At 49.2% G+C, this 17,166-nt stretch overlaps 2 pseudogenes; one reads left to right on the top strand and one right to left on the bottom strand.

The window, feature by feature from the left end:
- The first annotated feature begins 7,750 nt into the window (after positions 1–7,750).
- Positions 7,751–10,325, top strand: LOC136516325 (PLASMODESMATA CALLOSE-BINDING PROTEIN 3-like; annotated as a pseudogene).
- Positions 10,326–13,196: 2,871 nt separating this feature from the next.
- LOC136516140 (uncharacterized) lies at positions 13,197–14,777 on the bottom strand (annotated as a pseudogene).
- Positions 14,778–17,166: the final 2,389 nt, after the last annotated feature.

Here is a 17,166-nt window from a genome sequence, read left to right as displayed (position 1 = left end):
ATTGCCGAACACCGGCAGCATCTTATCAAAAGGATGGAGCCCCTTGCCGAGGAGAACGAAAAACTGAAGGAGGCGATGAAGCTCATGGAGAAAAATGTCCAGAGGTACCGGCACGAGCGTAATCTTGCCAAATCCAATGTGCAGGATCTAGAGTACCAGAAAGGTGTCCTATCCAAGTAGTTGAAAAACGTCTCCGAACAGCTAGGGCGCACCTCCAAACAACTAGGAAACGCCTCCGAGCAGCTGAGGAGCGTCTCCGAGCAGAAAAGAGGTATCACTGCAAGGTGAAGTGTGCCCACTTAGTCCCCGAGCCTGCTGGAAGATGAAGAATGAATCTTGTAGCAGGGTCAAAGAAAAAAAGTTTGAAAGCTTGCCGACGTCATCCGTCATGCGCGTATCAAGACCCCAGACGTGCTGCCCAAGATCATCACTCTGATCCGAATAGCGTGGAGCAGCTTGATAGCACACCGATGAGGTGTAGCAAGAATCCGAGCACCGAGGAAGTCCCCAGCGTAGCTGGCGATGTCCGAGCACCGAGGAGTTCCCGGCGTAGCTAGCGATGTCCAAGCACCGAGGAGTCCCCGGCATAGCTAGCGATGTCCGAGCACCGACGAGTTCCTGGTGTAGCTGGCGAGGTCCGAACACCGACGTTACTGGCGACATCCGTGCGGTGAACAGTCCGATCAACTGGTCGGCGACGGGGTCCATGAACCAAGCGGTCCGACCAGTTGGTCGGTGGAGAAATCCAAACACCGAAGTAGTCCTCGGCGTAGCTAGCGATGTCCGAGCACCGAGGAGTTCCTGGTGTAGCTAGCGAGGTCCGAACACCGACGTAACTGGCGACATCCGTGCGGTGAATAGTCCGATCAACTGGTCGGCGACGGAGTCCATGAACCAAGCTGTCTGACCAGTTGGTCGGTGGAGAAGTCCGAGCATCGAGGAAGTTCCTGGCGTAGCTGGCGATGTCCGAGCACCGAGGAGTTCCCTGCGTAGCTGGCGATCTCCGAGCATCGACGTAACTGGCGACGTCCGTGCGATGAACAGTCTGATCAACTGGTCAGCGACGGAGTCCATGAACCAAGCGGTCCGACCAGTTGGTCGGTGGAGAAGTCCGAGCACCGAGGAAGTCCCCGGCGTAGCTGGCGATATCCGAGCACCGAAGAATTTCCGGTGTAGCTGGTGATGTCCGAGCACCGACAAGGTGAAGTGGGGTAAAGTGTGCCCACTTAGTCCTCAAGCATGAAGAATTCGAGCACCGAGGAGTAACCGACGTAGCTGGTGATGAAGCACGGGCGACGAACAATCTAGTCAAGTGGTCGGCGGCGAAGTGAGCATTGAGTAGAAACGACCGGCGAACAGTCCGATCAACTAGTCGGCGCCGGAGTCCATGAACCAAGCGGTCCGACCAGTTGTTCGGTGGAGAAGTTCGAGCACCAGGTGGTCCGATCACCTGGACGATGATCCTGCAATACAAACATGTAGAACGAGTAGTACATGATGTAAAAAATATATGAACTCTGGAGAAGAATCAACAATGGTGATGAAATAGCATATGCAGCTAGGCGATCAGTTGGAGCGAAGATGTATTTATATTTAATATAACCGCCTGAATAGTTAGTGTATAGTTGAGTCTCTAGCCCTAGCTAGCCTGTTAACCATAACGTCGAGCACGGAGCCCGTGCACGTGTAGGAGGAACAAACGTGACCAAGGAGCTGCTGCCGACCACCCATAACGCAGAGCGCGGAGCCCGTAGCATGTGTTGGGAGGAGCCAGAGACAGGGCCATCTCTAGAGGCGTCCGAGCATCAACGTGACCGTTCGGGGATTTGCCTTAGGCGTAGTTTGCATGTCATCTTTAAGATGGTATACATGAAAGAGCTCGGAGAAAGATTATGGCGATATACGAAGATCGGAGAATATTTAGAACAATATTAAAGCGTGACTTAGCTTGATTGACGACCGAGTGGAGTAGAGGGCATGTCGTGATGTCCGAGCTTGGCGGCTCGTTAGGTAGCTCGGATGGCTCGCTTGATTTCCTGGTCGGCTGCAGCATTGATGCGTTGAAGAGGGTTATTGACGATATTCCCCCTAGCTCCACCCTGGAGGAACTGTCCCCCATCGCGATGTTGGTCGGCGAAACGACTCCTGCCGAGGGTGGCGATTGAATCTTGGTGCAGCGGACCGGCGATTTGAGCTTGTTGATTGGAAGGGTCCCTGATCCTGGCGGATCTCGTTGACCTAACAGTGCGTCGCTTTAAGCATCGCGGCGACCTTGGCGACCTCCGACGTTTGCTCGAGCCGAGCGAGCTCATTGGCAGCCACGGCCAGGTTAGCGCTTGGAGTCTTGTACACGTCGTGGCCGTCGACACGAACGAATTCGTCGTCGAGGTTGCGCTGGAGAAGGCGTGGTCGACCTTGCGAGTTGTGCTATTCCCCATTATGAGCGGCTTCGACGAGCGCGATGGTGGCCTCGTTCGCTCGGTGTTGAGCGCGGTTGGCGTTCGTGTTGACGTGAGCCGCGCGGTCCTCCTTGTTTTCTCTATCCCGTGAAGGACTGTCGACGCTGACGTTGAAGATCGCGCCTCCATGAAATGGCAGGAAAGGAGATCGGACGGCAGTGATATCAGTGATGACTTATGTAGAGCCCTGAGACTCGGAGTCCGGACTGCACTCTGGGATCGTGCGGAGAGATCCTTCGTGATGCTGGCTGATCTGCAGCATGTTGACAGCCGGCGAGTGCTGGTCGGCGACGTGGTCGGCGAGAGGATAGATATCCCCAAACTGGTCGACGAGTTTGCCCCTTAGGACATCTTGATGAACGGCCACCGTACCTGTAACACCCTCGGTGTTACGTCTTAATCGAAACACTAAACCATATCATGAGCATCATGTTTATGCATTATTGTATGTGGTAAAATGAGAAATTAAAATTTATTACACTAATTCTTAAATTGAGCTCTAATTTATTCCTTGTCCAAATACTCTCCAGCACAGCTCGACTCACTATTATTATCCGGATCCAACTACATTTCTCGCTATTCGTCTTCTTCCTAGTCCCTGAGCACTGCACTAGAATTCAAAATGAGGACACTGTAGCGCGCAGAAAGTACTACGATCGACACTGTAGCGCGCAGAAAGTACTGCGCCCGACACTGTAACGCACAGAAAACACTGGCCGCCACAGAATGCGTCGGGGGCACTGTAGCGCACAGAAATTAATGCGCTCGATCACTGCAGCACGCAGAAAAGGAAAAAACGCTGTTCATCCGAAGGAAACGCTGTCGCCTGCGTCCTTCCCGTGTGAGCTCCACCCTTGCCCGCCTACAAAAGGACGCACCAAACACCTTGTATTCGCAAACCAGAGTTTCCGTGGCCACCTACTCCATGCTACTCTTTTTCTCCGCTGCTGAGCACGCCAGCGGTGTCTGGTCGATCTCCGACCCCGAGCTGCAATCAGCCAAATTGATTAGTCTATAGGATTCTCCTAGTATAAACTCCGATTACATTGATTCTTCTTTCTAAATTAATCAAAAATCACGCTCTACCCATCCATATCAATTTCTTCATTTCTAGAGCTCATTTGAATTTATTTATTTATTATGAAATAAATTTTGTTAGGTTTCTAAATTCATGATCTATCTGTATTCAGTTCATGCAGTTCAGTGATACCTTTAGGCTTACTTTATTATTTCAAAATGTGTATTATTATTATGGTTATTTAGAGAATGAATTTTTGTGATGCATTGGTAGAAGTGCTAGCCCTAAAAGTTTTACAGTATGCTCATGATAATTTTAGATGCTCTCTGTAATTTTTGTAGCCTTTGAATGGATAATTTATTAAGATAGCTAACATACTTTAATTGAAAGCATATGAAATAATTTAAGAAATTAGTTGGTGTGAGATCAGTAGAGCTAGCTTGTTAGCATGATAAGCGTGTTCTTATTTTAAGAGTTGATGTTGCTGTATTACTAAGCATTGCATCAACATCACTGCATGCATATAGAGAACGAGCCACTGGAGATCGTGACCTTCGACGAGCAGGAGTACGACGAAGTCGTCGAAGAGTACGAGGAGGAGATCCTCGTGCAGGAGGACGTTCCGGAGCCGCCCGTCACTGACTTTGCTGACACCGCGCCCGCTGAAGGCAAGCCCCGGTGCATAACCCTATTTTTAATGATCACTGAATATATATATATGATGTGCATTTACGTTACATGTATTTTATGAAAACTACATGCATCAATATATCTACCTATGAGTCCTACTAGTACAGGTCGAGTAGCTGCTATGCTCAGGATATCGGTAGCGTGAGTAACCTGTCGTTGCTCGCAAATAGGTGATAAATATGATCACTCATGATAAAATGACAGAAAGGAAAATGGTGACCGGGCATGGATATGGTTGGGTTCTGGTGGGTGTATAGGGTTGTGTCCTGCGGCCAACAGGGCATGCCTCGGTTACACTTTTTTCCTGTTTATGTCGATTAAGGACCGGGCGTTGCATATGACTCTAGGCAAGTCACATATTTTTTTTGTCCCGAGCGCATACTTGGGTATGGGCGTGGGGAAGACTTGTTACTCTCTTGTCGCGGCTCCGGCTCTTTTTGGACCGACTGATTGGAGGCGGAGATGGTGGAGGTCCTTGCACCACACTGAGTCCGGGACTCAGGAAGTGGGGGCTTGGAGTCCAAGTTTGGACGGGGACCTGGACACCCGGGACAGGAGAGTGATGGGTTAGTCCTGCTTGTGCCTAGGGTACAAGCGGGACGTGTGCTTCGGGGCACCCAGCTGGGCACATTGATTCGCGAATCGCCGGGAAATCCGGTACGGCTTGTCTACGGTTTAGCACCGTAGTAAGAACTGAAAGTCTAAAGGGGAAGAAATGGAACTGATTGCTCAACTCTTGCTTGAAAGTAGAACAGGTGCTTATATAGACTGGCTAGATGAAAACTTAATACGGCTGATAATAATAATACATAATAAGGACGCACTATTAGTATTGCTTTCTGCTAAAGAAAACCAGCAAGCCATATAGCTTATCATATTCCTTGGAGTCGGGAAATTATTCCCCCTAATCGGATAAGTCTTGCGAGTACATTGTGTACTCAGGGTTTATTTACCCCTGTTGCAGGTGATGCTTGAGAAGTACCTTTGTGTGGAGGATCTTTCTGGTGGGCTCAGACGGAATCCTCGCCCCTTACCGCTAGATGTTATTTTTAAATTCCGCTGTTATCATTCCACACTCTGGTATTTGGTATTGTAATAATATACTTGTTAAGAAACTCTAATGTATGAAATGGACTTGTGTTGTAACTCGTTCTCATTATTGGATCCTTGGGAAAAATGTGGATCTTTCGGGTTCTTTCTCGGGGTGTGCCCGACGGATACCGCCCGCTGTAGCCTGCTTTCGGGGTGCTTAGTGTCTAGTGGAAGACGAGCGTCTCCGTAAGTGTGCTATTTCGGGTGGTTCTGCCACAGTATCCCCCGGGATTTCCTGGTCGGCTTCCGATAGATCGGAACCGAGAGGTGGTCGGCGATAAACCGCAGTGGTCAGAGATGACTCCGCAAGAGAAAAGCAAGCGGCGGTGGCGTTGGTGAACCCAAAGGATAAGGCCGTAGCCCCTGTATTTTTCCGAGCAGCCTCCGATAGATCCGGATCGGAGGGTGGTCGGCGCTGAACCAAATTGTCCAGAGCCGATTCGGTGATGGAGAGGCAATCGGCGAGCTTCAAACCAACCCGATCGATTGAAGCGATCAGATCGTCGTCGTTGATCTGCCTCCTCTGGTAGCGAGGAAGCGAGTGGCGAGTTGTCGACGAAGGCGACCTCGGAGGTGGTTCCGAGATCGGATTTACTGCTGCAGGCGTTGGCGTGGCCGGTGCAGAATCGATCTACACCGGCTCGATGACCTCCCCGTCTCCAACAACATTGATGATCCAGGAGATCGATCCGACCGTGAAGATCTGGCCGGGCTCCGGAGAAGACGAAGAGCTTGACAGATGTACCATCTTGTTCGCCATGGTTACAGCACGCACACCCCTACCTGGCGCGCCAACTGTCGACTAAATATGCTCGGTAGTCCACCGAGGGGGATCTCCGCTATGGTAGATTGATCGGAGGGATGCGCGAGACCAAGAACAAGAAGGCAACAGATACACAAGAGTTAGACAGGTTCGGGCCGTCAGCACGACGTAATACCCTACTCCTATGGTATGTTGGTTTGTATTGGCTATCGTATGATATTGCGTGTGTTTTGAGGGGGTCCCCTACCCGCCTTATATAGTCCGAGGTTAGGGTTACAAGTCGGTTAGATCTAGGAGATAACTGAAAAGTAATAACAGATTACAGGAATCATGGGATCATACGTATCCTAACAGATCTCGTAGTATCCTCAGGATATCTTCCCGGTGTCTTGCGGGACACGCCGAGCAGCGTCGTGCCCCGCAAGGCTTCGTCTTGTGGGCTGGGTCGCCCCTGAAAGTGCAGCCCATATGGTCTGCCGTGGGTATCCGGGGTCGCACCCCCCACAATGACTCATGAGTCATGACTGTGTGGAGAGTGGAGGATGCATGTGGGGTTTATTCGAAGAAAAAATTCTGTCTAGACAAACTAGCTTAGCACGTACTGGTACTGGTACTGTACGAGGAAAGAGAAGACCGCATTCCATTCCATCCCATACGAATCTGGAACAAAAGAAAAGGAAAAGAAATGTTCGCCCTAATCCGGGTGCACCAAACGGGAATCCATTCCTCATCATGGTGGCTAATAAGCCATCATGAAGATGAAGGCAGTGCATGTTAGAATGATCTCCTAACCATAGAAGACCCAACGGCTTTCTTGGGCCTTGACTCGTGCCCTGATCGAGAGCGCCCAGCCTATCTATGGCTGGAGGGCCCCCGTCACCCTGCGCTATAAAGAGAGGTGGGGGCCGACGGCTCAAAGTACGAGGTTCGCCTGAGCCGCACTCCCCACCGACAAAACCCTAACCTGATCTTTAGAGGGGCGCAGCCAAGTGACGGAAAGCACATCCGCCGCCACTGCATCGCCCCGTCTTCCTCACCGGACTTCACTGTGTCACCTCTTCCCCAACCGTCGCTGTCCGTGCGCAGCCTCCATCAACGTTCGTGATGGCGGCCACCGGCTCCAGCTCCAATGCTCCCGCTCCTCCCTTGGATGGTCTGTACACTCCGTATCACTCCTCTCTCTTTCTACCTCTCAGATCTCTAGGAGTACATGTACTAGGACTTGTATATACCTAAAGTTAAACCTGAACCCCACTGATCTACCCTAGGAGATCCTAAGTGTTTTTAACGGTGCAGTGCCCCCACCCCACACATCGCATCATAGAATTTCTTTCTTTCGCCTGATCGCCTCCCAAGTCCCAACTCACCCAATCTTTCTCTTTTTTTTCACTTTCCCACTCCTCTCGCTTAATCTATTGCTCACTTTAACCATATCACCAAAGCCTCCTGTCCTGAACAGGCAGCCGCCTGCCCAAGTTTCCTCTTATTCCCCGGCCAAGACCTGTGATTCTGTTCGTGTACTGACAGTGCGTGTCGTCTGTCTGCACAGCAGCAGCTTCTGCAGATGCAGTGAGTAGGAGAAGAGTGATAGCAGCAGCAGCAGCTGGCCAGCTCGCTTTACACACATTCGTTCCTGAATCAGCACACTCGTGCCTACTGCCTCGCTGCCTCGCTGGGAGCCAGAGCTCAGACCTCAGAGACCGGAGCTGAGAGCTGAGCAAGCTTGGCATGGCTCTGAGGCCAGTCCATGGCTTGGCGTCTCTTCTTGTACTCCTCTCTTGCCACTGCCATGGTGAGTTACTGTACTTTGGCTGCTGGTGCTGTTACCTGTCATGTAGGTGCGTGCCTGCGTTACTTGCTAGTACTAGCTTCGATTTGAACACCAAAGATGGATGGTTTTTGGTTGGAGATCTCGCCCTCGTTTAGTTCACCAAAACTCCCAATTTTTGCATTATGCAAAAAGAAGATTTTCCGTCACATCAAACTTACGGTACATGTATGGAGTACTAAATGTAGATAAAATCAAAAACTAATTGTACAGTTTGGTTGAACTTTGCGAGACGAATCTTTTGAGCCTAATTAATCAATGTTTGGACAATAATTCACAAATACAAACGAAATTGCTACAGTATTTACCGTCACATCAAACCCTGTGCAAATGCAGAATCGGCCGGAACTAAACGCGCCCCTCATTGTCTTTTGCCTGCTTGTTTAGTCACTTTATTTGAAGCTGACGAGCAGTCGAGCAGAGTGTCATGTCAGTACGTCGCAGCAACAGACAAACACACACTTTATCAGGATTATTAACTAGGAGTACCAAACAAACATATGCTTTCTATTGTTTGTTCTGCTTATTAATCAGTAACCAAATATTGGAGGAGATCAATCAAATTAAGCACAAGGCGAGAGCTTTCGTTCGTCCAGACGCTGCTGAAAAGAAGATGATGGTTTGGTTTGGTTCACGCTGCTGGGGGGCTAAGCGAGCAGTGAGCAGACGTGCCAAGGCTGGAGCGCGACGTGACGTCGCCCCTGGCCACGGTCCCGGTGGTCAACCCAACGGCGGCGACGACGACGCCCGTGGCGATGCCCACCGCGACGCCGACGCCATCGCTGGCCACCGGCGCTGGTGGCGGGAGCTGGTGCGTGGCGAGCCCCAGCGCGAGCGCGACGGCGCTGCAGGTGGCGCTGGACTAGGCGTGCGGGCAGGGCGGCGCGGACTGCTCCGCCATCCAGCAGGGCGGGAGCTGCTTCAGCCCGGACACCGTCCGCGACCACGCGTCCTACGCCTTCAACAGCTGCTACCAGAAGAACCCCGTGCATACCAGCTGTGACTTCGCCGGCACCGCCGTCCTCACCACCGCCAACCCAAGTAAACTCATCAAGCTCCACCCATGAACACGTCGACACCATCAATTCTGCAATCTGTACGGATGCTCACTCATTCGCTTCTCTGTTTCCAATTGTACGCGCGCAGGTACAGGGATGAAAACGAAAATGATATTATTTTCGAGTTTTTTCTGATTTCTAAGCCTAAATGAAAACGATTGTGGTAATGAAAAAACGAAAACGCTAACGATAAAAATAATCGGAAATGAAAGCAAAAACGATTTTGTCCTCTTCGGATCGTTTTCGAAGATTACCGTATTTAATCGGTAATTTACCGTCGGTAATTACCAATACAACGCATACTTTAGATCCAGTTGGCCCACATCTAAGCATGCCCATTCATCCGCACATGCAAGCACATAAGGTAAATATTTTTTTTTTGAAAGGAACTATACGGCAAGTATTTCATGCGTATAGGAACGAGAAGGCAATCAAGCAATCAGGCAACCAGCCAACAATCACGGTTAACTGTTGGAGACCTAAGATGGTGTGAACTGTGTGGTTTCAGCTTGTGATCTTATCAATTGTTGCTTTATTTATTATTGTCATGTGAGATATGTCGAGTTATATGGATCTTCTCATGTTCTACGGTTTTGCGTGTTTATCGTTTTTGAGAATATCGTTCTCATGGATTCCGATCGTTATCGATGTATTTTTCCGATCGACTACTATCGTTTTCGAAATTACCGGAATATCGGCGCCGTATTCGTTTCCGACAATATCGTATTGATTTTATTTTCGTGAGAAAAATGTGAAAATGAAAGTGATTTGGCCTCCTATCGATCGTTTCCGATCGTTTTCATCCCTACACAGGTACTTCGACATGTCAGTATCCAGCAGCAAAGTATTTTCTTCGTCCATAAAAGAATACAATTCTCGTTTTTTAGGAGTCAAATAGTTTGAACTTTGACTAAATTTATATAAAAACATACTAACATTTATGATACAAAATAAGTATCATTAGATTAGTTCTAGAATATATTTTCATAATAAATTAAAAATAAAAATATTAATACTATTTACTATAAATTTTGTCAAAATTGAGTTAATTTGACTCCTATAATTGCATTCTTTTGCGACGGAGGGAGTAAATTCTACCAGCTCAAGCAAAAAAAAAAACTTTTTACTCTTAAAGATAAAGAAATACAGGAAACAGGTGCTGATTTCTGTCGTTTCTGGTGACAGCAGCGGTGGTTCGGTCCTGAACACGTCGGCTCGACTGACGCCAGGATACGGGTCTCCTCCCCGGTACGGGAGCTCTCCACCGGCCGGATACGGCAACTCCCCACCGCTATACAGGAACATGTCGCCGCCGGACTACGGCGACAACATCAGCGCCGCCGTGAGGGCACTGCCCGGGCGCAGGGCGACTACGTGCCTCCTGACCGCAGCACTGTCACTGACGGTGAGCGGCTGAACCTGCACACGCAATAGTTCCAAGCAGGGCTGTACCTAAAAATTTGAGGCCTGGTGCAAAACTTAAAAGGGGCCCTAAATGTTTTAAAGACATTTCTCCCTTTATCTTAAAATATAATCTGCACATTATTTAAGATTTGAACATTGTTATGTTTGGTCAATAGTCAGCCTAATTGTATGAAAAGTTGTACAACATAAGTGGTTAAATTGGATTTATATTTAGGAGTACATTCTAATGTCAAAACTTTTGCCATATATGATATACTATGAGAGAAATTAGTAATTATTTATGACCTTAAAGACTGCACCAAGTTAAATCAGGATTTTATATTTTGGATAGATGTATAACTATAGCATATGCTTTTCTAACCATACTAAGAATTACATAATATATGCAATTATTCTTTCCTTTTTCTCATGCGTCTTCTTAGGCCTTTTGTTCTTATGGCATAAAACATTACATGGGGTATATACTAAGAGTTACATAACCTAATTTGTACTAATGGAATTATATATGTATATACACTTGAGTAAAATTTGCGGCCCTCGATTTTTTAGGGGCCTTGTGACTCCACTTGCACTGCCCCATGTACGGGCCTGGTTCCAAGCCGCCGCGTTGCCCCCGCCGCAGGTGCCGACCGTGATGTCTTGAAAAAGCCTGAAGGTGGAGCCGAGACAAGCATGTACGTACCGATGAAGCAGAGACTACAGAGGATACGTACATGTACACTGGCATGGAGACCAGTGACGCTGAGCCTCTGCCCTCTGGCGGTAGTGTTGCGGTGTTGCTTGCCCTTGTACAGATAGACTCATATACACAGTGACGGTTATGACCTTTGTATCCCCTCCAACTCCAAATCGATCCCTCCGAATAGGGCATGATTTGATTTGAGAGCTCCTACGTAAGTGCTCTTGTGCTTAGAGCTAGTTTGGAAGAGCCTCAGCTTCACAAAAGCAACTTCAGTGCACCTACTTTACCATAGAGTAGTTACACAATAACTCTAGCATATGAGAAAAACTGTTTCGAAAAGCTCTAGCATGAAATCTAAATTCACATGTAATTATAAAAAGATTATTCAGAAACTCACATAATTAAAAAAAATAACATAATTTCATATGTCATCCTCCTCCACGCGTACTCGAACCGCCCCACGCGGCCATGGCTTGGGCGAGGTGGAGTGCGGCCATGGCTTGGCGATGTGAGGTCAGGGAGGGCATCGCGGCGGGGGTGAGGGCGGCGGGGGCGAGGGCCGGGCGTGACCATGACTGGGCTAGGCCACGGAGTGGTAGGGGCCGGGCATTGGGTTAGGGGGCAGCGCAGTGAGACCGAGGCGCAATGGGGGCAGAGGCAGCCCTGGCATTGGGTTAGGGGGGGGGGGGGGGGGGGGGGGGGGCAGCGCGACGAGGCCGAGGCGCAATGGGGGCAGAGGCGTCCCTGGCCACGCCGCACCAGGCATGGTAGTAAGAGAGGAGCGGGGCACAGCGGCGCCGCCGGGGATGGCTGCGCGATGGAAAGAGGCGCCAAGATGATTGCGCAATAGGAAGAGAAAAAAGAAAGAAAAGTTGAACCAGTGTCTTTGTGTAACGAGTTGCATATACGGTGGATAATTTCTTCCAACTCTACGAAATAGTAATTTCCAGAGAATCCCTTGAAGAGCTCAATGGATTTCATGGATCTAGGAGCTAAGACGGCCAAAAAAATCTTGCGGCATGCAGTTGGGGGCATTGGCGACACGGTTCCACGCGCAAGCTCACCATTTCATCCTGGAAAAAAATTTCAGCGGGAACATTGTTCGTGGAGCAGCCATGGACACATGTTTCTGTATTCATGACACGTGCCCATGCGTTTACATCTAACAAATGAGAAGAATGTAGTTTTATTATCAATTATTCCTTTTAAATTTAAGTAACACTGCCCATAGACACATGTCGTGAATCTACAGCCATTCCCACCGAATGCTTTTTCGTCTCGCCCACTCCCACTTATCCTTGGTCTTGCTTGCATGAGGTCAACTGCATAAGCCAAGCTCACGCCGTCGTCAGCACAGCATGCCATCTTCCCAGGAAACTGCCGGTCTCGTTAGCATTGCACCCTGGCCCATGTTACACTTTGACCCGACCTGCAGGTTTGGTCTTTTGCCGCCTGATCTCAACCACTCCAATATGATATCCAAGAATATGTAGAAACTCATGCTCCAGCGATTCGTCAACACGCGGTTGCAAGACCGCGTCACGATCCGACCACCCTCCAACATAAAAAGCTCTGCACATAGTAGCCTCGCCTCCCGCGCGTCGAAGCAGAGAGCTCGTCCTCAGCGGCAGCACCACCAACCGATGGCCGGCGGGAGGAAGCGGGAGTGGCTGCGGAAGAAGATGGCGACGGCGGTGGCCGGGACACCCGCGGGCTGTCCGCCGCGCTGCGCCGGCGGAGGTACGGTGCCGCCCCCGGCCTCCCGCGCGTCGACTTCCTTCGGCGCCTGTACGAGAGCGTCGTCTGCTGCGGATGATCGAGTCCGCCGTCATCCTGGCCACGCTCTGCTTCTTCTTCCTGCGCTTCGGCTTCCGCCTGTGATGTGACAACCATTGCTTGCCCAGCGTCTGTCTGTCCGCGTTCTTGTCCTGAAAACGATGGACCATCCCCCCTTCTGTTCGGCATCCAGCATGCGTGCAATCCAACATGTAAATGAATACTGTACATACGCAAAAATAACGCCGTAATTATTCAGTCACCTATTTCCCTCCTGATGAAATACGGGTGAATGGCCCGCACGTGCAAATTCGCCACTGCTTTTTTATGTTATGATGAAATTGGTTTTTTGGTGAATCAAAGCTAGTAAACCAAAATTATTCAGACGATACACATATGGATGGTAGGAGTCAAAACCACCCAAAATGATTCAGAAAACAGCTGTGATGGTGTCCTCGCCACATCCCGACTTGTGCCCCAGTGATTTGTGCTTGACCATCCGAAGATCCTGTGAGTGACAGCAGTAGGGAGAAGAAGATTGGAGGGAGGAACAGAGCTTGGCGTGGGGAAGAAGAAGAACAGGAGATGCGAGGACGGAGGAGTTCTTCGATTAGGAATAGTAGAATAGAATTCGGTTATTACAAAACGTAAGCATCCCTCTCTCTCTCGGTCTCTGCTTATATCTTACAGAGGCCAAGCCCCGGGCCGCGCCTAGGCCATCCAGACATTGCCGATGTACTTGGGATTCACCTTCTTGGGCCTTCGCGACTTGGACCGGCCCACGTCCGCTTCTTCCCCTTCAGGCACAGAGGCGCCCTCAGCATTCAGAGGAGGGTGGCTGCTGACAGATCCACTTTGCCTGACACCACGGACAATCATCCATGGCGGTGCCGGTGCGGAAGAACCTCGCGATGCAGAACCTGCGAGAGCCAAGGCTGACAAGCTGAGGGCCCCGTACCTGCTGCCATCCCTTGGCCTTGGGTGTCTCGAGTTCCTTCCAAGAGTCCAGGACTTGTGGCTGGGAATCGGAATCCATGGCGGAGAGGTCAGCAGCAGCCAGCAGGTTCTGGTCCTCGGCAGCGAAGCCAAACCAGAGCTTGAGCTCGGGAACGTAGAGAACTCGCCTCGGAAGGGCAACGTCCACTTGCCCACTTCACTCCACGCGTCGTCCTCGCAGTAAGTGGCGATGTCCCTCGCGAACCAGTAGGTGCCGGTGTCGCTCGCCGCGTCCAAGCAGTAGGTGCCGTTACCGTCTACGGATACGCAGATCTGAGAGCCAGCTTTGACAACAGCGTAGGAGCTGATTTCCAGGCAGCTGTGGCCGGCGCCACCATGAACGTATGGCGGCGGCGGCGGGACCAGTTCGCGGTGCCAGGACTTGGACATGAACATAGAGGAGTTGGGCTTGCGGTAGACCAAGGCCTCGAACTGAAAGCCGCCGCTGCCGCTGATACCCTCGGGTTCTGGCTTGGCAACCCTCCTGTCCATGATGAAAAGGTTGCCGCCGCCGCCGTCGTGGTCATCGAAATCAGGCTCGGTGTAGGGGACGTAGAGGGAGATAGGTTCCGGCTTGGGCCTGTGGAGGCGAGGCATCATCACCATTGCGGGGCGTGTCCGCCTCCAGGAGCAACCCGCGCCCTGACTGGTCCAGGCAGAACACCCTCTGATCCGCCGCCGCCGAGAAGAAGTGAATCCGTTGGTCCGTCAGATCGGAATCTGACGCCCGCACGTTGAAGCTAGATCTTGTTGAAGGCCAAGGCGTTTCCTTTGGGTGCTCGTGTTCGTGTCGTTGTCTTCTTGCGTGCCGGCGGTGTTGCTGTGTCGAAGAACAAGCTGTGACGGCGCAGGTTAAGGTCCATGCAGCACAGCGATTTGACTCCAGGGATGGTGCGGCTGTCCACGATCAGATTCAGAAACCGGCGCGACAGGCCCATCGCCGGTCGATTGAAACCGACACGGCGCAGCGCTGGAGAATGGAGGCGACGGCGCGGAGCTTCTCGTCTTAGAACCGGATCGGAGCAGAATGACAGCGGGGCTCGGAGCAGGAACTGTTCCTGGGCTATTTTCTATGAGAGGCCATGGGCCGCTTTTCAGGAGCCAGCCTATGAGTAGGCCAGCTAAATTAAGCGGCATAATGGGCTGCGCTGGATTAAGCGGCACAATGGGCTACGCGTACCATGACCAAGTCTAACCAGATTTATTTGGAATGCCTTTAAATTTAGTTCTGTACTAGAAAATTGTACATTCGTGTTTTTTTTTACCATTATTCAATGGATTTGATAATATTAAATATATGGCTTTACCAAGAATAATATCGTAATGCTAATACAAGTAAGGTTCGCCTTATCTAATGTATATTTGTTTCAATGAAAAAACATAAAAAAGATCAAACTTGTATTTTTCTATTTCCTGCAGAATTGAGACGTCTATTTGTTAATGCTATTTAGAGGACCTTAGCGATTTTGAGTCAGGAGCTATACTTGCTCATGTCGAGTGGGTGAAGGTAAAGTAAAATTTGTGGTGTTTTGCGTTGACATATTAATATTTGGAGCTAACTTATTTTTATTATATGGTTATCTTGTTGATGTTGTTCATCTAAATGACATCAAGATGAAGATGACGAATCGCAAAAGGTCTATTGACAATTTGAGCAGAGCAGATTATAGCATAGAGGCAAAGCAAACTTTTTTTTTTTGGGAAATGGAAAATATTTATCGTCATCTTTGAATCGTATTGACTAATTAGTAGTATTGCTATATCAGTTTCATCATTTTCGGTTAGTTGTACTCTTTATAAAATAAATTATTTTTTGCACTCTCATATAAGTTTTCTACGTGCAAAAATTCTAGCCAGTGTGGAATCAACAGGATCAATTCCATGCTTAATAGCAATAAAACGTTACTAACACGTAGAGTTTATTTTTATGATTTTGTGAGCGCAAGAACCATCAATCGAAGCTACCGATAAAAAGATATTGATTTTTGGAATTTAAATTTTTATTAATTAAAAAATATTGTATTAAATAATTATATTAAACTACTTTAAAAAATGTTGTTATAAAAACTTGCTTTATGAATTATGATACCACAAAAAACATATGACACCAGCAACTATTTTTTGGTTAAGCCATGACTCAGTAACAGTAGATTCATATCAGAGAAAGAGAGGGGCTAAACTGCAAAAGTGCGCGCACTAGCACTATTCCGCACACTGTGAACCATGTCCACCAAGGTTTGTTGCTGATATATGTGTATTTCTAATGTATTGTTGGATTTATTTTTCCTAAAGGGAAACGGCCGTATTGTCGTAACAATGCAGGCTCTCGGGCCGGTGCTTGCTCTGTGCCGTGCTTGCACGGCTGCGGGTGCGTGCGCCAGGGAGTAGCGCAGGGGGCAGGGCCTGCCTCGGCAGTGTCCGGGGCCGGGCGTCGCTGGAGCTGCTGGCAGCAGCTCAAGCAGCGGCGCCATGGGCGGGATTTTGGAGCGCTCGATTTCGAAGTCCACAGATACGCGCAGCGGTGTGAGCGAGAGAGAGGAGGGCCATGCGAGCGAGGAGAGACAGAGCGCGGCCGCCGACTGCGGCGATGAATGAGGCGGCGACCGCCGCGGCTGCAAGGAGAAGCGAGCGATGTCTTTGGGACGAGTTGCTGTGCGCCTGGCGCCGGGAAGGTCCCATAGGGAGAGGAGGCAGTCGTGGAGGGTAGCGGCTTGGGTGCGACAGCGGCGGCGGCGGACAGGCTGCTGCCCGTGGCTCGAGGTGGAACGAGCGCTAGATGTTTCGCGGAGGTTGTCGAGTCGAGATTTTTCTGCTAATAACGTCGCGAGATGAGGTGCGACTGTACGTGGCTATATAATACGGTAGATTCGATGGTGCGGATTTCGTCTTTTAAGAGATTAAAAATTAATTTTGAGCATATGCTTTGCTAAGAAACTTCAGATTTCACCTAAACACGTATGTTAAGAAATTATATGACAAAATTCTACTTTCTAAACCAAGAATTCAGATAATTTATTTCTAAATTTTTAGAGTCCTTTTTGAGACTAAACAATTTAACTTAAGACTCAAATATAGTATTGCAGGAAGAATTTAAATTTCAAAACTACAAGTATAAATAAAATGGGTAGTGCTTGTTTTCTAGCATCTACATAAAAATTTTGAAGAAATTTGGAGATGCATAAGTCCTTTATTTTAGATCGACAAAAAATATAAAAGACATCAAAATGTTGTTTTATTATGTAACGGACACAATCTAACAATGGTACACAAGCATGGTCACGCCATGGAGTTTGGCGTGGCTGAGATGCTGAGTTACGCCGTCCACTTTGGCGTGACTTAACATGCCAGTGTTCTCAATCCGCGATGGCGCGACTCAGCT

This window comes from Miscanthus floridulus, chromosome 17, assembly GCF_019320115.1.
Source record: "Miscanthus floridulus cultivar M001 chromosome 17, ASM1932011v1, whole genome shotgun sequence".
NCBI classification, from domain to species: Eukaryota; Viridiplantae; Streptophyta; class Magnoliopsida; order Poales; family Poaceae; genus Miscanthus; species Miscanthus floridulus.
The sequence above is the reverse complement of the archived record's forward strand: the minus strand, read 5'-3'. Positions and strand labels throughout refer to the sequence as shown.